This window comes from Musca domestica, unplaced genomic scaffold, assembly GCF_030504385.1.
Source record: "Musca domestica strain aabys unplaced genomic scaffold, Musca_domestica.polishedcontigs.V.1.1 26, whole genome shotgun sequence".
In the NCBI taxonomy this organism is placed as follows: domain Eukaryota; kingdom Metazoa; phylum Arthropoda; class Insecta; order Diptera; family Muscidae; genus Musca; species Musca domestica.
Window position 1 is genome coordinate 5,409,812 of NW_026712283.1, and position 12,837 is coordinate 5,422,648.

Consider the following 12,837-nt stretch of genomic DNA (forward strand, 5'->3'; position numbering starts at 1 on the left):
ACAAAATCATGCAAACCAAACCTCTCCACTACTGCCCCCAGTGCTGTGGACACAGTTCCCAAGCTACTCGAGCAGACCGTATGACCACAGAGCCACCACCACCAGTTGAAAACCAACAAAAAAAAATATTTAATTAAATAAAACAATGCATGCCTAATCATGTACGTATACATTATTTCATTCCATAGCCATGCTCACTCTCAAAGATCTCATTTCGGAATCCTCTCTGCTCTGAGAATTTTTCAAATTCGTTGGAAAAACATTCTCTTAAAGCTCTTTTGTTAAATAAATTCCACTCAAAAAGAACCAAGTGACTATCGGCTTGGCTTTTTCCGTCGACCAGAACTCTTTAGCACCCTTCGAACAATGGCAATCTTTATTTAATAGCGGCGCTAATGTCGGTACCCAGAGTGGTGAACCTTAGCGCCGCCAAATGCAGTGTGCTGCAGCTACTTTACCTTAAGTGTTTATTTCATTGCAGCTTTTGTTGTTGTTGTTGTTGTAGTGTAGGTTCTATTTGTTTAGCGTATGGGAAATTTCACGAGAAATTAACACATTCTCGAAGGGTCAAGACTAAAATGAAATAGGTGTGGGAATTCAAGTTCGAAAGACGAGTAGGAAAACTTCTATTTTAAGGATCTGTATTATTATATCTTTACAAAAATTAGGGGTCGTTTCTGCAAAAGAAAGGTCCGCACAAATTCCTTATCAAAAGGAAATCTGTAGATCACTTTCTGTATAAAAATCTTCCTCTAGAAGGATTTCTATATAAAAATGTTCTCAGGAATGTCCCATATTTAGACAAGTTCTTAGAAAGGTCTTCTATGTGCAGAAATCCGATAGATGATTTCTATTCATGAGAGGTCAGTAAACAAGTAAACAAAGTATCCGTCGGTCTTGCCGACAGATGTATACCCTCAGCCAATGTTCGATTATTTAAAAATACTTTGACTTCTGTTATGATTATTCAAATTCTTGACCCTGTATGGAGTATGTTTTGAAAGAATGGGCCAATACATGTTGAGATGAAAAAACTGCAACCAATTTCAGGCTGCTGTCATTTATACGCCACTCGTCCGACAGCTGTTAAAATTATTCCAGTGACAGCTCATTATATTGTTTACAAGCGTACAAAAGCATTTAGGTGAGAATTTTTCAAAATTTTATTCGTGATGGAATTTAAGCGTGATAGTGTGATTTGGCTGGAGAACCACAAGTGGCTATCGTTAGAGGACTCCAGCATTTAAATATGAATAAATCTTTTGTGCCTCGTACCATCGCTCGCTACCGTGTACTGGTAACGTAGCCCGACGTCAAGGAAGCAGACGGAAGAAAACAGCAAGTTTTTAATTACTTCTTTCGAAAAGTAAAGAAGCGACTTGATCGAAACTCGCGTCGGCAAATATTTGAAAAATTAGCTCGGGGTAAAACCATTGAAATTCCAAAAAGTGCAAGAACTTACACCGCAACAGGAAGAAAATAGACCTAAAAAGCTAGAGTTGCCTCGTTTGGCCGAAAGTGATGAACTGCCGAATTTGGTTTTCTCCGATGAGAAACAAACAAAATGATCGTGTTTACTTGCCATAGAGGTCAGCTGAAAATGTCCACCTTCGGTTGGCCACCAGAACTCAAGTACCTGTTATCATATTTTTGGTTGTCGTTTACAACGGACGTTGTTAACGACTTTTGGAAAGGCGTCCCACAGTGGAAGGCATATCAATACATAACATAGAAATTTCGGTTTCCTATATCCCACGGAGGTTTCCGTTCCCCACGTAGACTTCGGATTCCTGTATCCCACGGAGGCCTCGGTTTACCGTCCCTCCCAGAGACTTGGCTTCCTATAACACGGAGGCTTCGGTATTCCGTCCCACACAAATTTTTTGGATTCCTGTACCACACGGAAGCTTCGGCTTTCCGTTCCACTCAGAGACCTCGATATTCTGTACCCAAAGGAGGTTTTCGTTCCCCACAGACATTTTGGTTTACTGTATCCCACAGGGGCTCTAATTCCCTGTTCGCACAATTACGGAGCAGTTAACTACTCGCATTGTCATTCCCGATTATCAACCGAATTCCGCAACATCATAGTATCATCGTTCCCGATCATTAACCGAATTTTCGAACACCATCGTATCGTCGCTTCCCGATCATCAGACGAATTTTCGAAACTCATCGTATGATTCGTTCCCTGATCATCGGCCGAATTTACCGAATTACATTATCGTCGTTGTTCCGACCATCGCAGAACGCGAACCTCAACATCACTGCCATCAGAAACCTACACCTGTATTATCGCACACAACTCCCAGTCTATCAACCCTTAGCATTTGATTTGATGTTATATCAATAATTTTTGGCCCAAGTGGGAAAAATAAATTGTCTTACTTCATAAGGTATAGAGGGTCCATATGGCGTCCCTTCTTCTAAACCTTCTAGAAACTCGCCTATCATTATAATAATCAGATCGTATATATAGAAGACCTGTAAAGTCTTGAAAATGTGTCAAGAGAAGACCTGTCTTTTGAGAGACGATCTGTTAAAGGTTATCTATCAAAAGAGCCCCGGTAAAATATCTCGTATATACATGAAAAAATCGTCCTATTTGTGGAGGTATCTAGCCTAAAGAAAAATATTGTTATTTATATGATTTAGTCCATATATCGAGAACTAAAAAATATATCATAGAGAGCCTACATATAGACGAGCTGTAGAGATATCCTAGCTAAAATCTCTCTAGGGACTCCGAAAGGTACCCTATATGCAAAAACTTCAAAAATCTTCTATGTATTTGTCTCTTTAAGTTCTACCATGGGTGAAGACTTCTTGAGAATATTCTATACAGAGAACTCTCGGGGATCTTTAATGAATGGAGTCTCCTATAGAAGGCTTTTTGCCTTTAGAACGCTTTTTAAAACTCTAAAGGTATTCTCTCTACAAAAGATTCATAACAGATCCCCTTCTATTTGCTGAAGCCATGTAAAAGATATGTGAAAGGTATATTTTCGGCATAAACCTTCTAGAAGTTCGCCTATCTCTGAAAGATTCAGATCGTATATATAGAAAACCTATAAAGTACTGAAAAAGTGCCAATAGGAAACCCTGGGCGATCTGTTAAAGGTTATCTATCAATCAAGACCAGTTAAAAGATCTCAATTCTACCTGGAAAATTCGTAAAGAAAAATATATTTATTAATAGAAGATCTAAAAAATCTATCATAGAGTGCCTACATATAGAACACATATTTGCATGAAAATGCTGTCCACAGATCTGAGAGAGAGGTCGGTAGCCTATAGAAGAATACATTTATTTATATCAGTTAGTCCATATACAAGATCTTAAAAACGTATCTAACAAAGTTTTTAAAAATCGATCATAGGACGCCTATATGTAGAAGAACTGTAGAGATATCCTAAATATCGCAGATCTGGAAACGAACTCCTTAGGGATTGTCAATTATCTTCTATCTCCATAAAGTCCAGCAATCGAACTATTATACATAGAATAAATCTTCATACCTATGGAAGACCTTTAGCAAATCTGTGGTCTCTAAAGGATTTCTACCAAAAGAAGTTTTCACTTCTGTATTTGGAAACCTGACTAAATCTATTATAATAAGATCATCTTTTGAATATTCCATGTTTTTTCTAGGTAAGAAACCTTTTAGCTGAATGATTGTTAAAAGAACTCGAAATGACTTGAAGAACCAAAGCGAAAAAAAAAAACACTTTTACAATATTTTTTTGTATATGTTAATTATTGCCTACATTTCTTTTATTTTCCCGATGTATTCATTAATATTCCCTTCCTACCCAAACGTACTCTTTATAAACATTCTCTTAAATACCAAATTGCAAAAGATCATAATTCTTAAAAATGAAATTTATCTCTCCAGCTCTTTTGAATTTCATAATTCATTTTAATTGAGTAACTTGGCTGCAAGAGTAATTATTTGATTTGTTATCTACTCTTTTGATATTGAGTGATAAACCAGATATGAGTAAAAGACTGTTTCTCCGGAAATTTATTAAATGATTACTCAGAGAGTACGATTTTATTAGATACCTGTTCCACACCACATTAATTTCTTACGAGTGCATTCGTGAGATACTAACTACCATTGAGTATCGCATGGATTTCGGTTAGATTATCTCTTTAATTTTTCTCATAATAAACGAGACACTACAAACGATCGGGTATTGCGCGTAAACAATGATACGTATGCATGTATTTAAATTTGGGCACATTTATTATGGTTCACATTTAAATGCACTGAAGGGATGTTGATGCAATAGTGAATTCTTTTAAATAAAAAAATTTAATAAATTTTGAAATAAAAATAAAATTTGTAAATTTATTTCATTTATTTGCCCGTCGGGAATTTTTATATGTTAAACATGTATCACAGAGAATGGAGGAATATGTGGATTTTGACCTTCCCTGAAATGTATGCATTAATATAAGTAATTTCAAATGGCGAACTATTATATACCGCATTTAAAATCCTTTTCTATAGACCAATGACCATTAAATAGGAGCCATATTTAAAATTGATATTAAAAAATAAATAACTTCGTTTCAGATAGTCCTGATTTAGACAGATCAGACAAATATTAACGGAACCAGAGGTTACACTATCCAGAGATATATATGTTAAGTACCAGATCATAGCTATTTGGTGTATATAAATTGACTTTCTATCAATCGAGTTTTGACTTTAAGAGTCTAAAAAACTGATTGATGAATGAGTGTTTGGCACATATAAACAAATTTAGCCTAGAATCAAGTGCGTTAAATTTAGTGGTTGAGATATAGCTATAGCTCGCATATATATTCTTCATACGATTTGTTAAATTTCTTCTCCACAGCCGTAATATGCACTCTGTATCAACGATATTCGGAAAATATATCAAATACAGCTCAGAAATACTTTTTCCAAATTTTATCGAGATCGCTTCAGATTTGGATATAGCTCTCGTATATATCTTTACTCGATTTCAACTTTATTGTGCACCATATAGTTAATATAAGTCCGAATTGAGTGGATTTTGGCACATACGAATGAACTTAGCTTGGAAGAAAGTCTGTCAAATTAGGTGAAAAATCGATTAAGATATAGCTATAGGTCCCAGATATATGTTTCATCCGATTTTGTATTCAGCTCCCTCACACCCCTCTCCACAACAATGATATTTGGTGCCAATTATCAGATACAGCATAGAAATACCTCTGGTAAATATTATAGAGATCGGTTCAGATTTGAATATAGCTCTCATATATATCGTCATCCGATTTCATGTTTATAGTGCCTAATCAGTAGTGCATATCAGTGCAATAGTGCAATATCAGCTCAAATAGGATGAATTTTGATGAATACGGGATCAGACACTAATGTCTCCGTCAAATTTAGTAGAATACGATAGAAACCTGCCATAAATTAGTTCCTTTCGGCTTTAAATTATAACTGCATTAACGATCATAGTTGGCGTGTTTCAATTCTCATAAATTACACATAAAATGTTTATTTGTTATATTTTGCTCTATTAATGCACAGTGGTGTAGGGTATCATAAAATCGGACAAGCCTGGCTTTGGTCTTTCTTTTCTGTTTTTTTTCTTTTCGATTTTTTCATTTTCATAAGAGCCAAATAATATACAACAATTAATATGTTATTACTTAAATAATATCAAATAAAAAGCCGGAAAATCGATTTTAACTTCTGTTGGCTAAAACCACACTTCAAAAATTCTGAAATCCAAATCCACCTTGGTTTGAAAAGTAAAGATCAATTGATCAATCGATATGCAGTTCAAAACACTGGTTAAATAATTGTTGAACTCTGGAAGAAAGGGTGATTATCTTCAGTCAGAATGGAAGCTTGTTGGTGGGATAGAAGATCGCAAAATATTTAGGGGAACAAATGGACGAAAAACAAAAAAAAAAAAAAAAAGAAAAATATCTTGATTTTGTAGTTACTCTACAGGTCATAATAATGAAACAATCGACCCGGAATTTTGACGTCATCGGATAATATTTAGTGGGTGAAATAGACCATAACTTCAATGTAAAAAATAAGGAAATCTCCATCAAACCGCGAATATTTTGAATTCCAGCTGAATCACAAATACACGAAAAGGTCATTTCTGACCGTTTCATTGATGCTGATATCCAAGAAATATACAATCTCATATATCAAAGAAGGGAATATTAGTTAGGCCGCTTATAACTCAAGTACAGCTGGACGGACTTTGAAAATTGACATAAAATGTGCTAATAAAAATTTGAATATTTTTCTATAATATTTTTTTCGTAATTATCGTTCGATCTTAAAAATGGACCGAAACCTAAAAAATGTATAAATTTTGCAGTCGCCCTACAGACCTCACCTCACCCTGAAAGTTGTAAAGAAACGCTGACTTCTTTTGCAAGTTATGACATATAAAAGTATTGAAAATTGTGACCCTTTGTGGGTGAGATTCCAGAAGAGGTTCACAGATATACAACATCTTCGTAGCAGACAATGTGTTAGCAAAAATAATTGTATGTGTGAAATTGGAAGAGAGTTAGAAGCTTACTTCATTTTCTTTAAGTTTTTTTTTAACCTTGAACCCTATGTGAGGGAGGCACCAGAAGAACTTTTCCAATCTGTACCATCTTTATAACAGATCTTGTGTTTATAGAAATATTGAGATGTACTAAGTCTGAATCGAATCGAATATTAAATTCGCGTTTTATGAGCTTCATGGATATTCAAAATGTTGACTCTTTGTGGTTCCAAAAGGAGAGGACCGATATATCCCATCTTCACAGCAGGTCTTGCGTTAGTAGAAATGATGGGATGTGTACCAGATAACCGGATGCTTATTTCGCATCTTATAATCGATTTTGTTAATCAAAACTTTGACCCTTTGTGGAGGAGGTACCCGAAGAAATAGTCCGATCTGTACCATATTTATGACAGATCTTGTGTTAATGGAAATATTGAGATGTACCAAGTCTGAATGGAATCGGATGTTAAATTCGCATTTTATGAGCATATGAGATATTTAAAATTTCGACCTTTTGTTGGGCAGGTACCAGAAGGAGTGAACCGATATATTCCATATTAGCTCCAAATTTTGGGTTTATAAAATTATTGGAATGTGTGAAATTTGAGGACAATCGGACTCTTGCATAACATTTTATAAGAGTTGTAAATACTGAAAATGTTTACCGTCTGTGGGGGAGGCACTTCATGGTGGGGACCGATATTATCCATTTTTGCACCTGACTTAGAACTGACATAAATATTAGGATTTGTAAAATTAGATCAAAATCGGACTCCCTCTGTGCAGAAAATAAAAATATTTTTTTTTGAGAATTTCGACCTTTTGTGGGGAAGGTGCCAGAAGGAGTTGACCGATATATCCCATTTTTACACCAAATATATAATAAAAATATTGTGATATGTGTATTTTGAAGAGCATCGTATGCTTATTTCGGATTTTATAAGAGTGAAAATTATTTAAAATTATGGCCCTTTGCGAGTGAGGTACTTGATGGAGTGGACCGACATTGTCTAATTTCGCACCTGACTGTAAATAGTAGGATTTGGAAAGTTGGAGCAAAATGGGATTACCCTTTCTCTTTCTGTGCAGTAAAATATTTGTTGACCATTTCGATCTTTTGTGAGGGAGGTACCAGAAGTAGTGGACCGATATTGTCCATCTCCGAACTCAATGTAAGTTTGATAATAATATTTTCATGTACCAAGTTTGGACCAAATCGTATACTCCCTTCGAGAGTTATTGTGCGTACCAGCCAGACGGACAGACGGACGGACATCGCTAGATCGACTCCAAATGTCTTATGATTAGGCACATTTTGGTCGTATCGTAGCTGAGGGTATAAACATTTTTGGCTCACAGGAATTTTGATAGTTATTACCTATTTTGAAATCTAACAATCTCACTTAGTCACATTTGAAAAAGCGCAGTTTTCAATTACAAAAACTATATTATATATTTTACATTCAATTAAATTTTTTTTAAGTCCAAGAAGAACAACGCCGACGGTAATAATTAGCACCCATCAACCCAACCTAAAAGTAGTATTGAACCCGTTTCTTTTTCTCTCCATTACACATTTTACGTACGCTCATACGACACTTACCGAACACTACTAGGTACTATTTAGTATGCACAATTTTTGTTTTTTTTTTTCACTTTATTCAATTTACTTACAAGTCGTATTTATCAATTGAAATTGATTGAGAAACGAACTATGGACATTCGAGGCAAAAATTACACAAAAAATTGAGAAGACACAGACACACGCCGATCACTGAAAGTCTCGCGGGAAACGGAAACACTGGACCAATGCCAAGTTCAAAGTGAGATGAATTACGAAAAACCCAAACTGTCTGACTGGAAACGAGCGAGCGAGCGAACGAACGAGCAAACTTCATGACTAAAGCTACGGCCAAGAAGTTGGGGGCAAAAAGCTTCAGTGTTTACCCATACAACGACATTATACCTGGGAAACTAATACATAAAACCCCCTCCAAAAACAAAGATTTTAAAGCATTTGAGGAAGGGAGGAGGGGTTGGGGTAAGGAGTAGGGTAATGATGATGATGAAATAAAAAACAGAATACCAAGGAGTAGTAGTCTGTATTGAAAACTGTGGCTGTATTGGTTGATGATGATGATGCCCATGTCTGTCCCTCTTTCTCTGGCTATATAATGATCGACCACCCGCGTGAAGCCGCTGAAGAAGACGACTCATGGCCGGTCATAACATTCCTCCAAGAAGACGAAGAAAATGAAGCAAAAAACCAAAACTACAGGCCATACGAAGAATAGGAACAAACGAACAACCGATTTACTTACTAACAACATGATGACGGCCACTAACAAGCTACAACCAACCAACAGCAGCAACAACAACAACAGTATTCAGCTCGCCAACAACAACAACAATAACACACATGATGATGATCATCTTCAGTGCTGATCGACAACAATGCACATCCTTTTATAAGGCCAATTGGAAGAACCTGGTCTCCTTGTTGTTGTTGTTCTTGTTGTTCCTTTTCGGCATCTGACCATGTTCGAAGGAGTATCTGTGGAGCCATTATAAGGAGACTTTGGAACGCCAGCCACAATTGCCTGGCAAAAAAAAGAGGTTGGATTCGGTGTGTTTCTGTCTTTTTTCTCATCCAAAGAATTTGCATTCTTTTTCTAAATTGTTACCAACAACAACAAGAAAACTCAAGCAAAACAACCTCACGAATCCAAAAACAAAAAGAAAAAAAACCAGAACACAAAAATACAAAACTATTTTAAATAAGGCTACGAATCAGATTTTTATTGGTTAACAAGACACACATCTTTTGTAAGAAATTCGTTATGGCCTGACTGCCAAAAAAAGGAGGAGAAGATGAAGATGAAAAGAGGGAGGAGGAGGAGATGACTGCTCGTTGGTAAAACATAAAAGGGGCTTGTGTTTGAATTTTTATGTTTTTTCAAATTAAGTTATCAAGAGTGCCAGAAAAAAAAGCAGCAGCAAGCGACACTCAGCTGACCCCAGGCTTCATGTGGGTTAATGAGCATGAATTTATGCAGGCAGAAGTGTTAAAGGATTAAAACTTAACTAATCAGAATAGAATGAATATTCGTTGGATATACAGACAGAAAGGTAATTTTCTACAAAGAGGGAGCCCAAGAGGTCGTTTAGTCGCGGGACACTTGGAGATGATCTTCTAAGTTAATAGGCCCACAGAAAGTTTTCTATGGCGAGGAGGACCGTAAAATGACATCGGCGAGTAGGAGAAGGCCTATAAATTGTATTCCGTGTAAAAAAAAATAAAGAAGGCCTTGGAGGCCAATAGGAGGCCTTCTGTTTATAGGAGCCACGGGATAGGTTAGAAAGGATAGACAGTCGTTTCTGTATAAAAGATCTAGAAAAGGTCTTCTAAGCATGAAGACACTCTCCTATATAAGGGCCCATAGAGATGTTCAATGGATATACAGACAGAAAGGTAATTTCCTACAAAGAGAAAGCCCAAGAGGTCTTGTAGTCACAGGACACTTAGAGATGGTCTTCTAAGTTAATAGGCCAATAGAAGGTTTTCTATGGCAAGGGGGGCCGTAAAATACCCTCAGAGAGTAGGAGAAGAACTATAAACTGTATTCCGTGTAAACAAAAAAAAACTAAAGAAGGCATTGGATATCAATAGGAGGTTTTCTATTTATAGAAGACATGGGGAAGGTGTTCTATATTTATAAGACCCATGGAAGCCTTTTTTATATATTGAAATTTCATATAAGTTCTTCTATCCATGGAATACATATAGACAGTCGTTTCTGTATAAAAAATCTAGAAAAGGTCTTCCTAGAAAGAGAGAGCACAAGAGGTCTTGTAGTCACAGGACACTTAAAAATGGTCTTTTAAGTAAAAGGCCAATAGAAGGTTTTCTATGGCAAGGAGCGCCGTAAAATATCCTCAAAGAGTAGGAGAAGAGCTATAAATTATATAGGAGACCAATAGGAGGTCTTATGTTTATAGAAGCCACCTGTGAGGTGTTCTATATTTATAAGACCATGGAAGCCCTTTTATATGTTGGAATTCCCTGTAAGATCTTCTATCCATGAAATACACATAGACAGTCGTTTCTGTACAAAAAATCTAGAGAAGGTCTTCTAAGCATAGGCGACCTGTAGAAACTCTCCTATATAAGTGATCCATAGAGATGGTCATTGAATATGCAGACAGAAAGTCAATTTCCTACAAAGAGGGAGCCCAAATATGGTCTTGTAGTCACACAGGAGACTTAGAGATGGTATTCCAAGTTAATGGGCCAATAGAAGGTTTTCTTTGGCAATAAGAGCCGTAAAAGGTCCTCGGAGCGTATGAGAAGGCCTATAAATTGTCTGCCGTGTAAAAAAAAAAAAAACTTAAAGAAGTCATTGGAGGCCAATAGGAGGTCTTCTATTTATAGAAGACATGGGGAAGGTGTTCTCTATTTATAAGACCCATTGAAGCCTTTTTTATATATTGAAATTCCATATAAGATCTTCTATCCATGGAATACATATAGACAGTCGTTTCTGTATAAAAAAAATCTAGAAAAGGTCTTCTAAGCATAGGCGACCTGTAGAAACTCTCCTATAAAAGGGACCCATAGAGATGTTCATTGGATATACAGACAGGAAGGTAATTCCCTACAAAGAGAGAGAGAGAGAGAGCTTAAGTGGTCTTGTAGTCACAGGACACTTTTAAGTTAATAGCTCAATAGAAGGTTTTCTATAGCAAGGAGGGCCGTAAAAGGTACTCGGAGAGTAGAAGACCTCCGTTTAAAGAAAAGCTATAGAAGGTACTGAAAACCAATAGGAGGTCTCCTGTTTGTAGAATTGTATTCCGTGTAAAAAAAGGAAAGAAGACACTGGATACCAAAAGGAGGTCTTCTGTTTATAGAAGACATGGGAAAGGTGTCTTCTAAGCATAGAAGACCTGTAGAAACTATCCTATATAAGGGGGCCCGTAGATCCTCTACGTTAAGGAGACCTATAGAAGGTCTGACATGTCGATAATCTGTTTTCTATATATAAAATGTTAAACCCTCCACCACCCTTTGTAACTCCTCGACATGGTCATGTCAGATCGAAAAAGGTACATATCTTCTTGATTGGCGTAAAATTCTAAGTCGATTTGTCCGCCGATCTGTCTGGGTGTTTGTCCGTCTGTATGCTGTAATCACGCTATCTTTCGGATAGAAGGCTCAAATTTTGGACACATGTGTTTTTTTTAAAAAAAAAATAATTCAGGTGAATAATGTCGCTAAAATCATTAAAATATCGATTATCGGGAGGTACCGTTACATGAGGGCTATACGAAGGCGTGGACCTGCACGAACAATTTTCTGTCATACGCTGTAGTATCCTTTACAAACCTCAAATACCAAATTTGAAACAACTCCGGTGAATAATGTCGCTTAAATGCCCAAAATACCGAATATCGGAAGGTGCCGTTATATGGGGGCTATGCGAAGGCGTGGACCTGCACGGACAATTTTCTGTCGTAGGCTGAAGTATCCGTTTCGAACTTCAAATACCAAATTTGAAACAATTCCGGTGAATAATGTTGCCAAAATACCGAAAATAGTGAGGTACCTTTATATGGGAGTTATACGAAGACGTGGATCTGCACAGACAATTTTCTGTAGTATACATTACGAACTTCAAATAACAAATTTGAAACAATTCCGGTGAATAATGTAGCTAAAATCATCAAAATACCGAATATAGGGAGGTACTATTATATAGGAGCTATACGAAGACGTGGACCTACACAGACAATTATCTGTATTAGGCTACAATATCCATTCCGAACTTCAAATAACAAATTTTAAGTAATTCCGGTGAATAATGTCGCTAAAATCATTAAAATACCGAAAATCGGGAGGTGCCGTTATATGGGGGCTATACGAAGGCGTGGACCTGCACAGACAATTTTCTGTCGTAGGTTGTAGTATCCATTACGAACCTCAAATACCAAATTTGAAACAATTACGGTGAAAAATGTGACTTAAATCATGAAAATACCGAATATCGGGGGGTGCCGTTATATGGGGGCTATACGAAGGCGCGGACCTACATGGACCGTTTTCAATACCAAATATTCTGTAGACATAATGTACATTTGAGTAAAATTTTATCAACCTACTTCATTTCGTTCGGAAGCTAGAGTGCTTTCCACCGATGGATAGAGTGACAGAGTGGCGGACATCGCTCAATCGACATAGAATTTTATGCTGATCAAGGTTATAAATACTTTGCGGGGTCTAAAATGTAAATT

General features: G+C 36.5%; 1 protein-coding gene across 1 annotated transcript in view; it reads right to left on the reverse strand.

Annotated features, from left to right (window-relative positions):
- LOC101892832 (protein decapentaplegic) overlaps positions 1 to 12,837 on the reverse strand; it is a 234,367-nt gene that overhangs the window by 54,981 nt on the left and 166,549 nt on the right. The gene's annotated exons all lie outside the window — the stretch shown is intronic.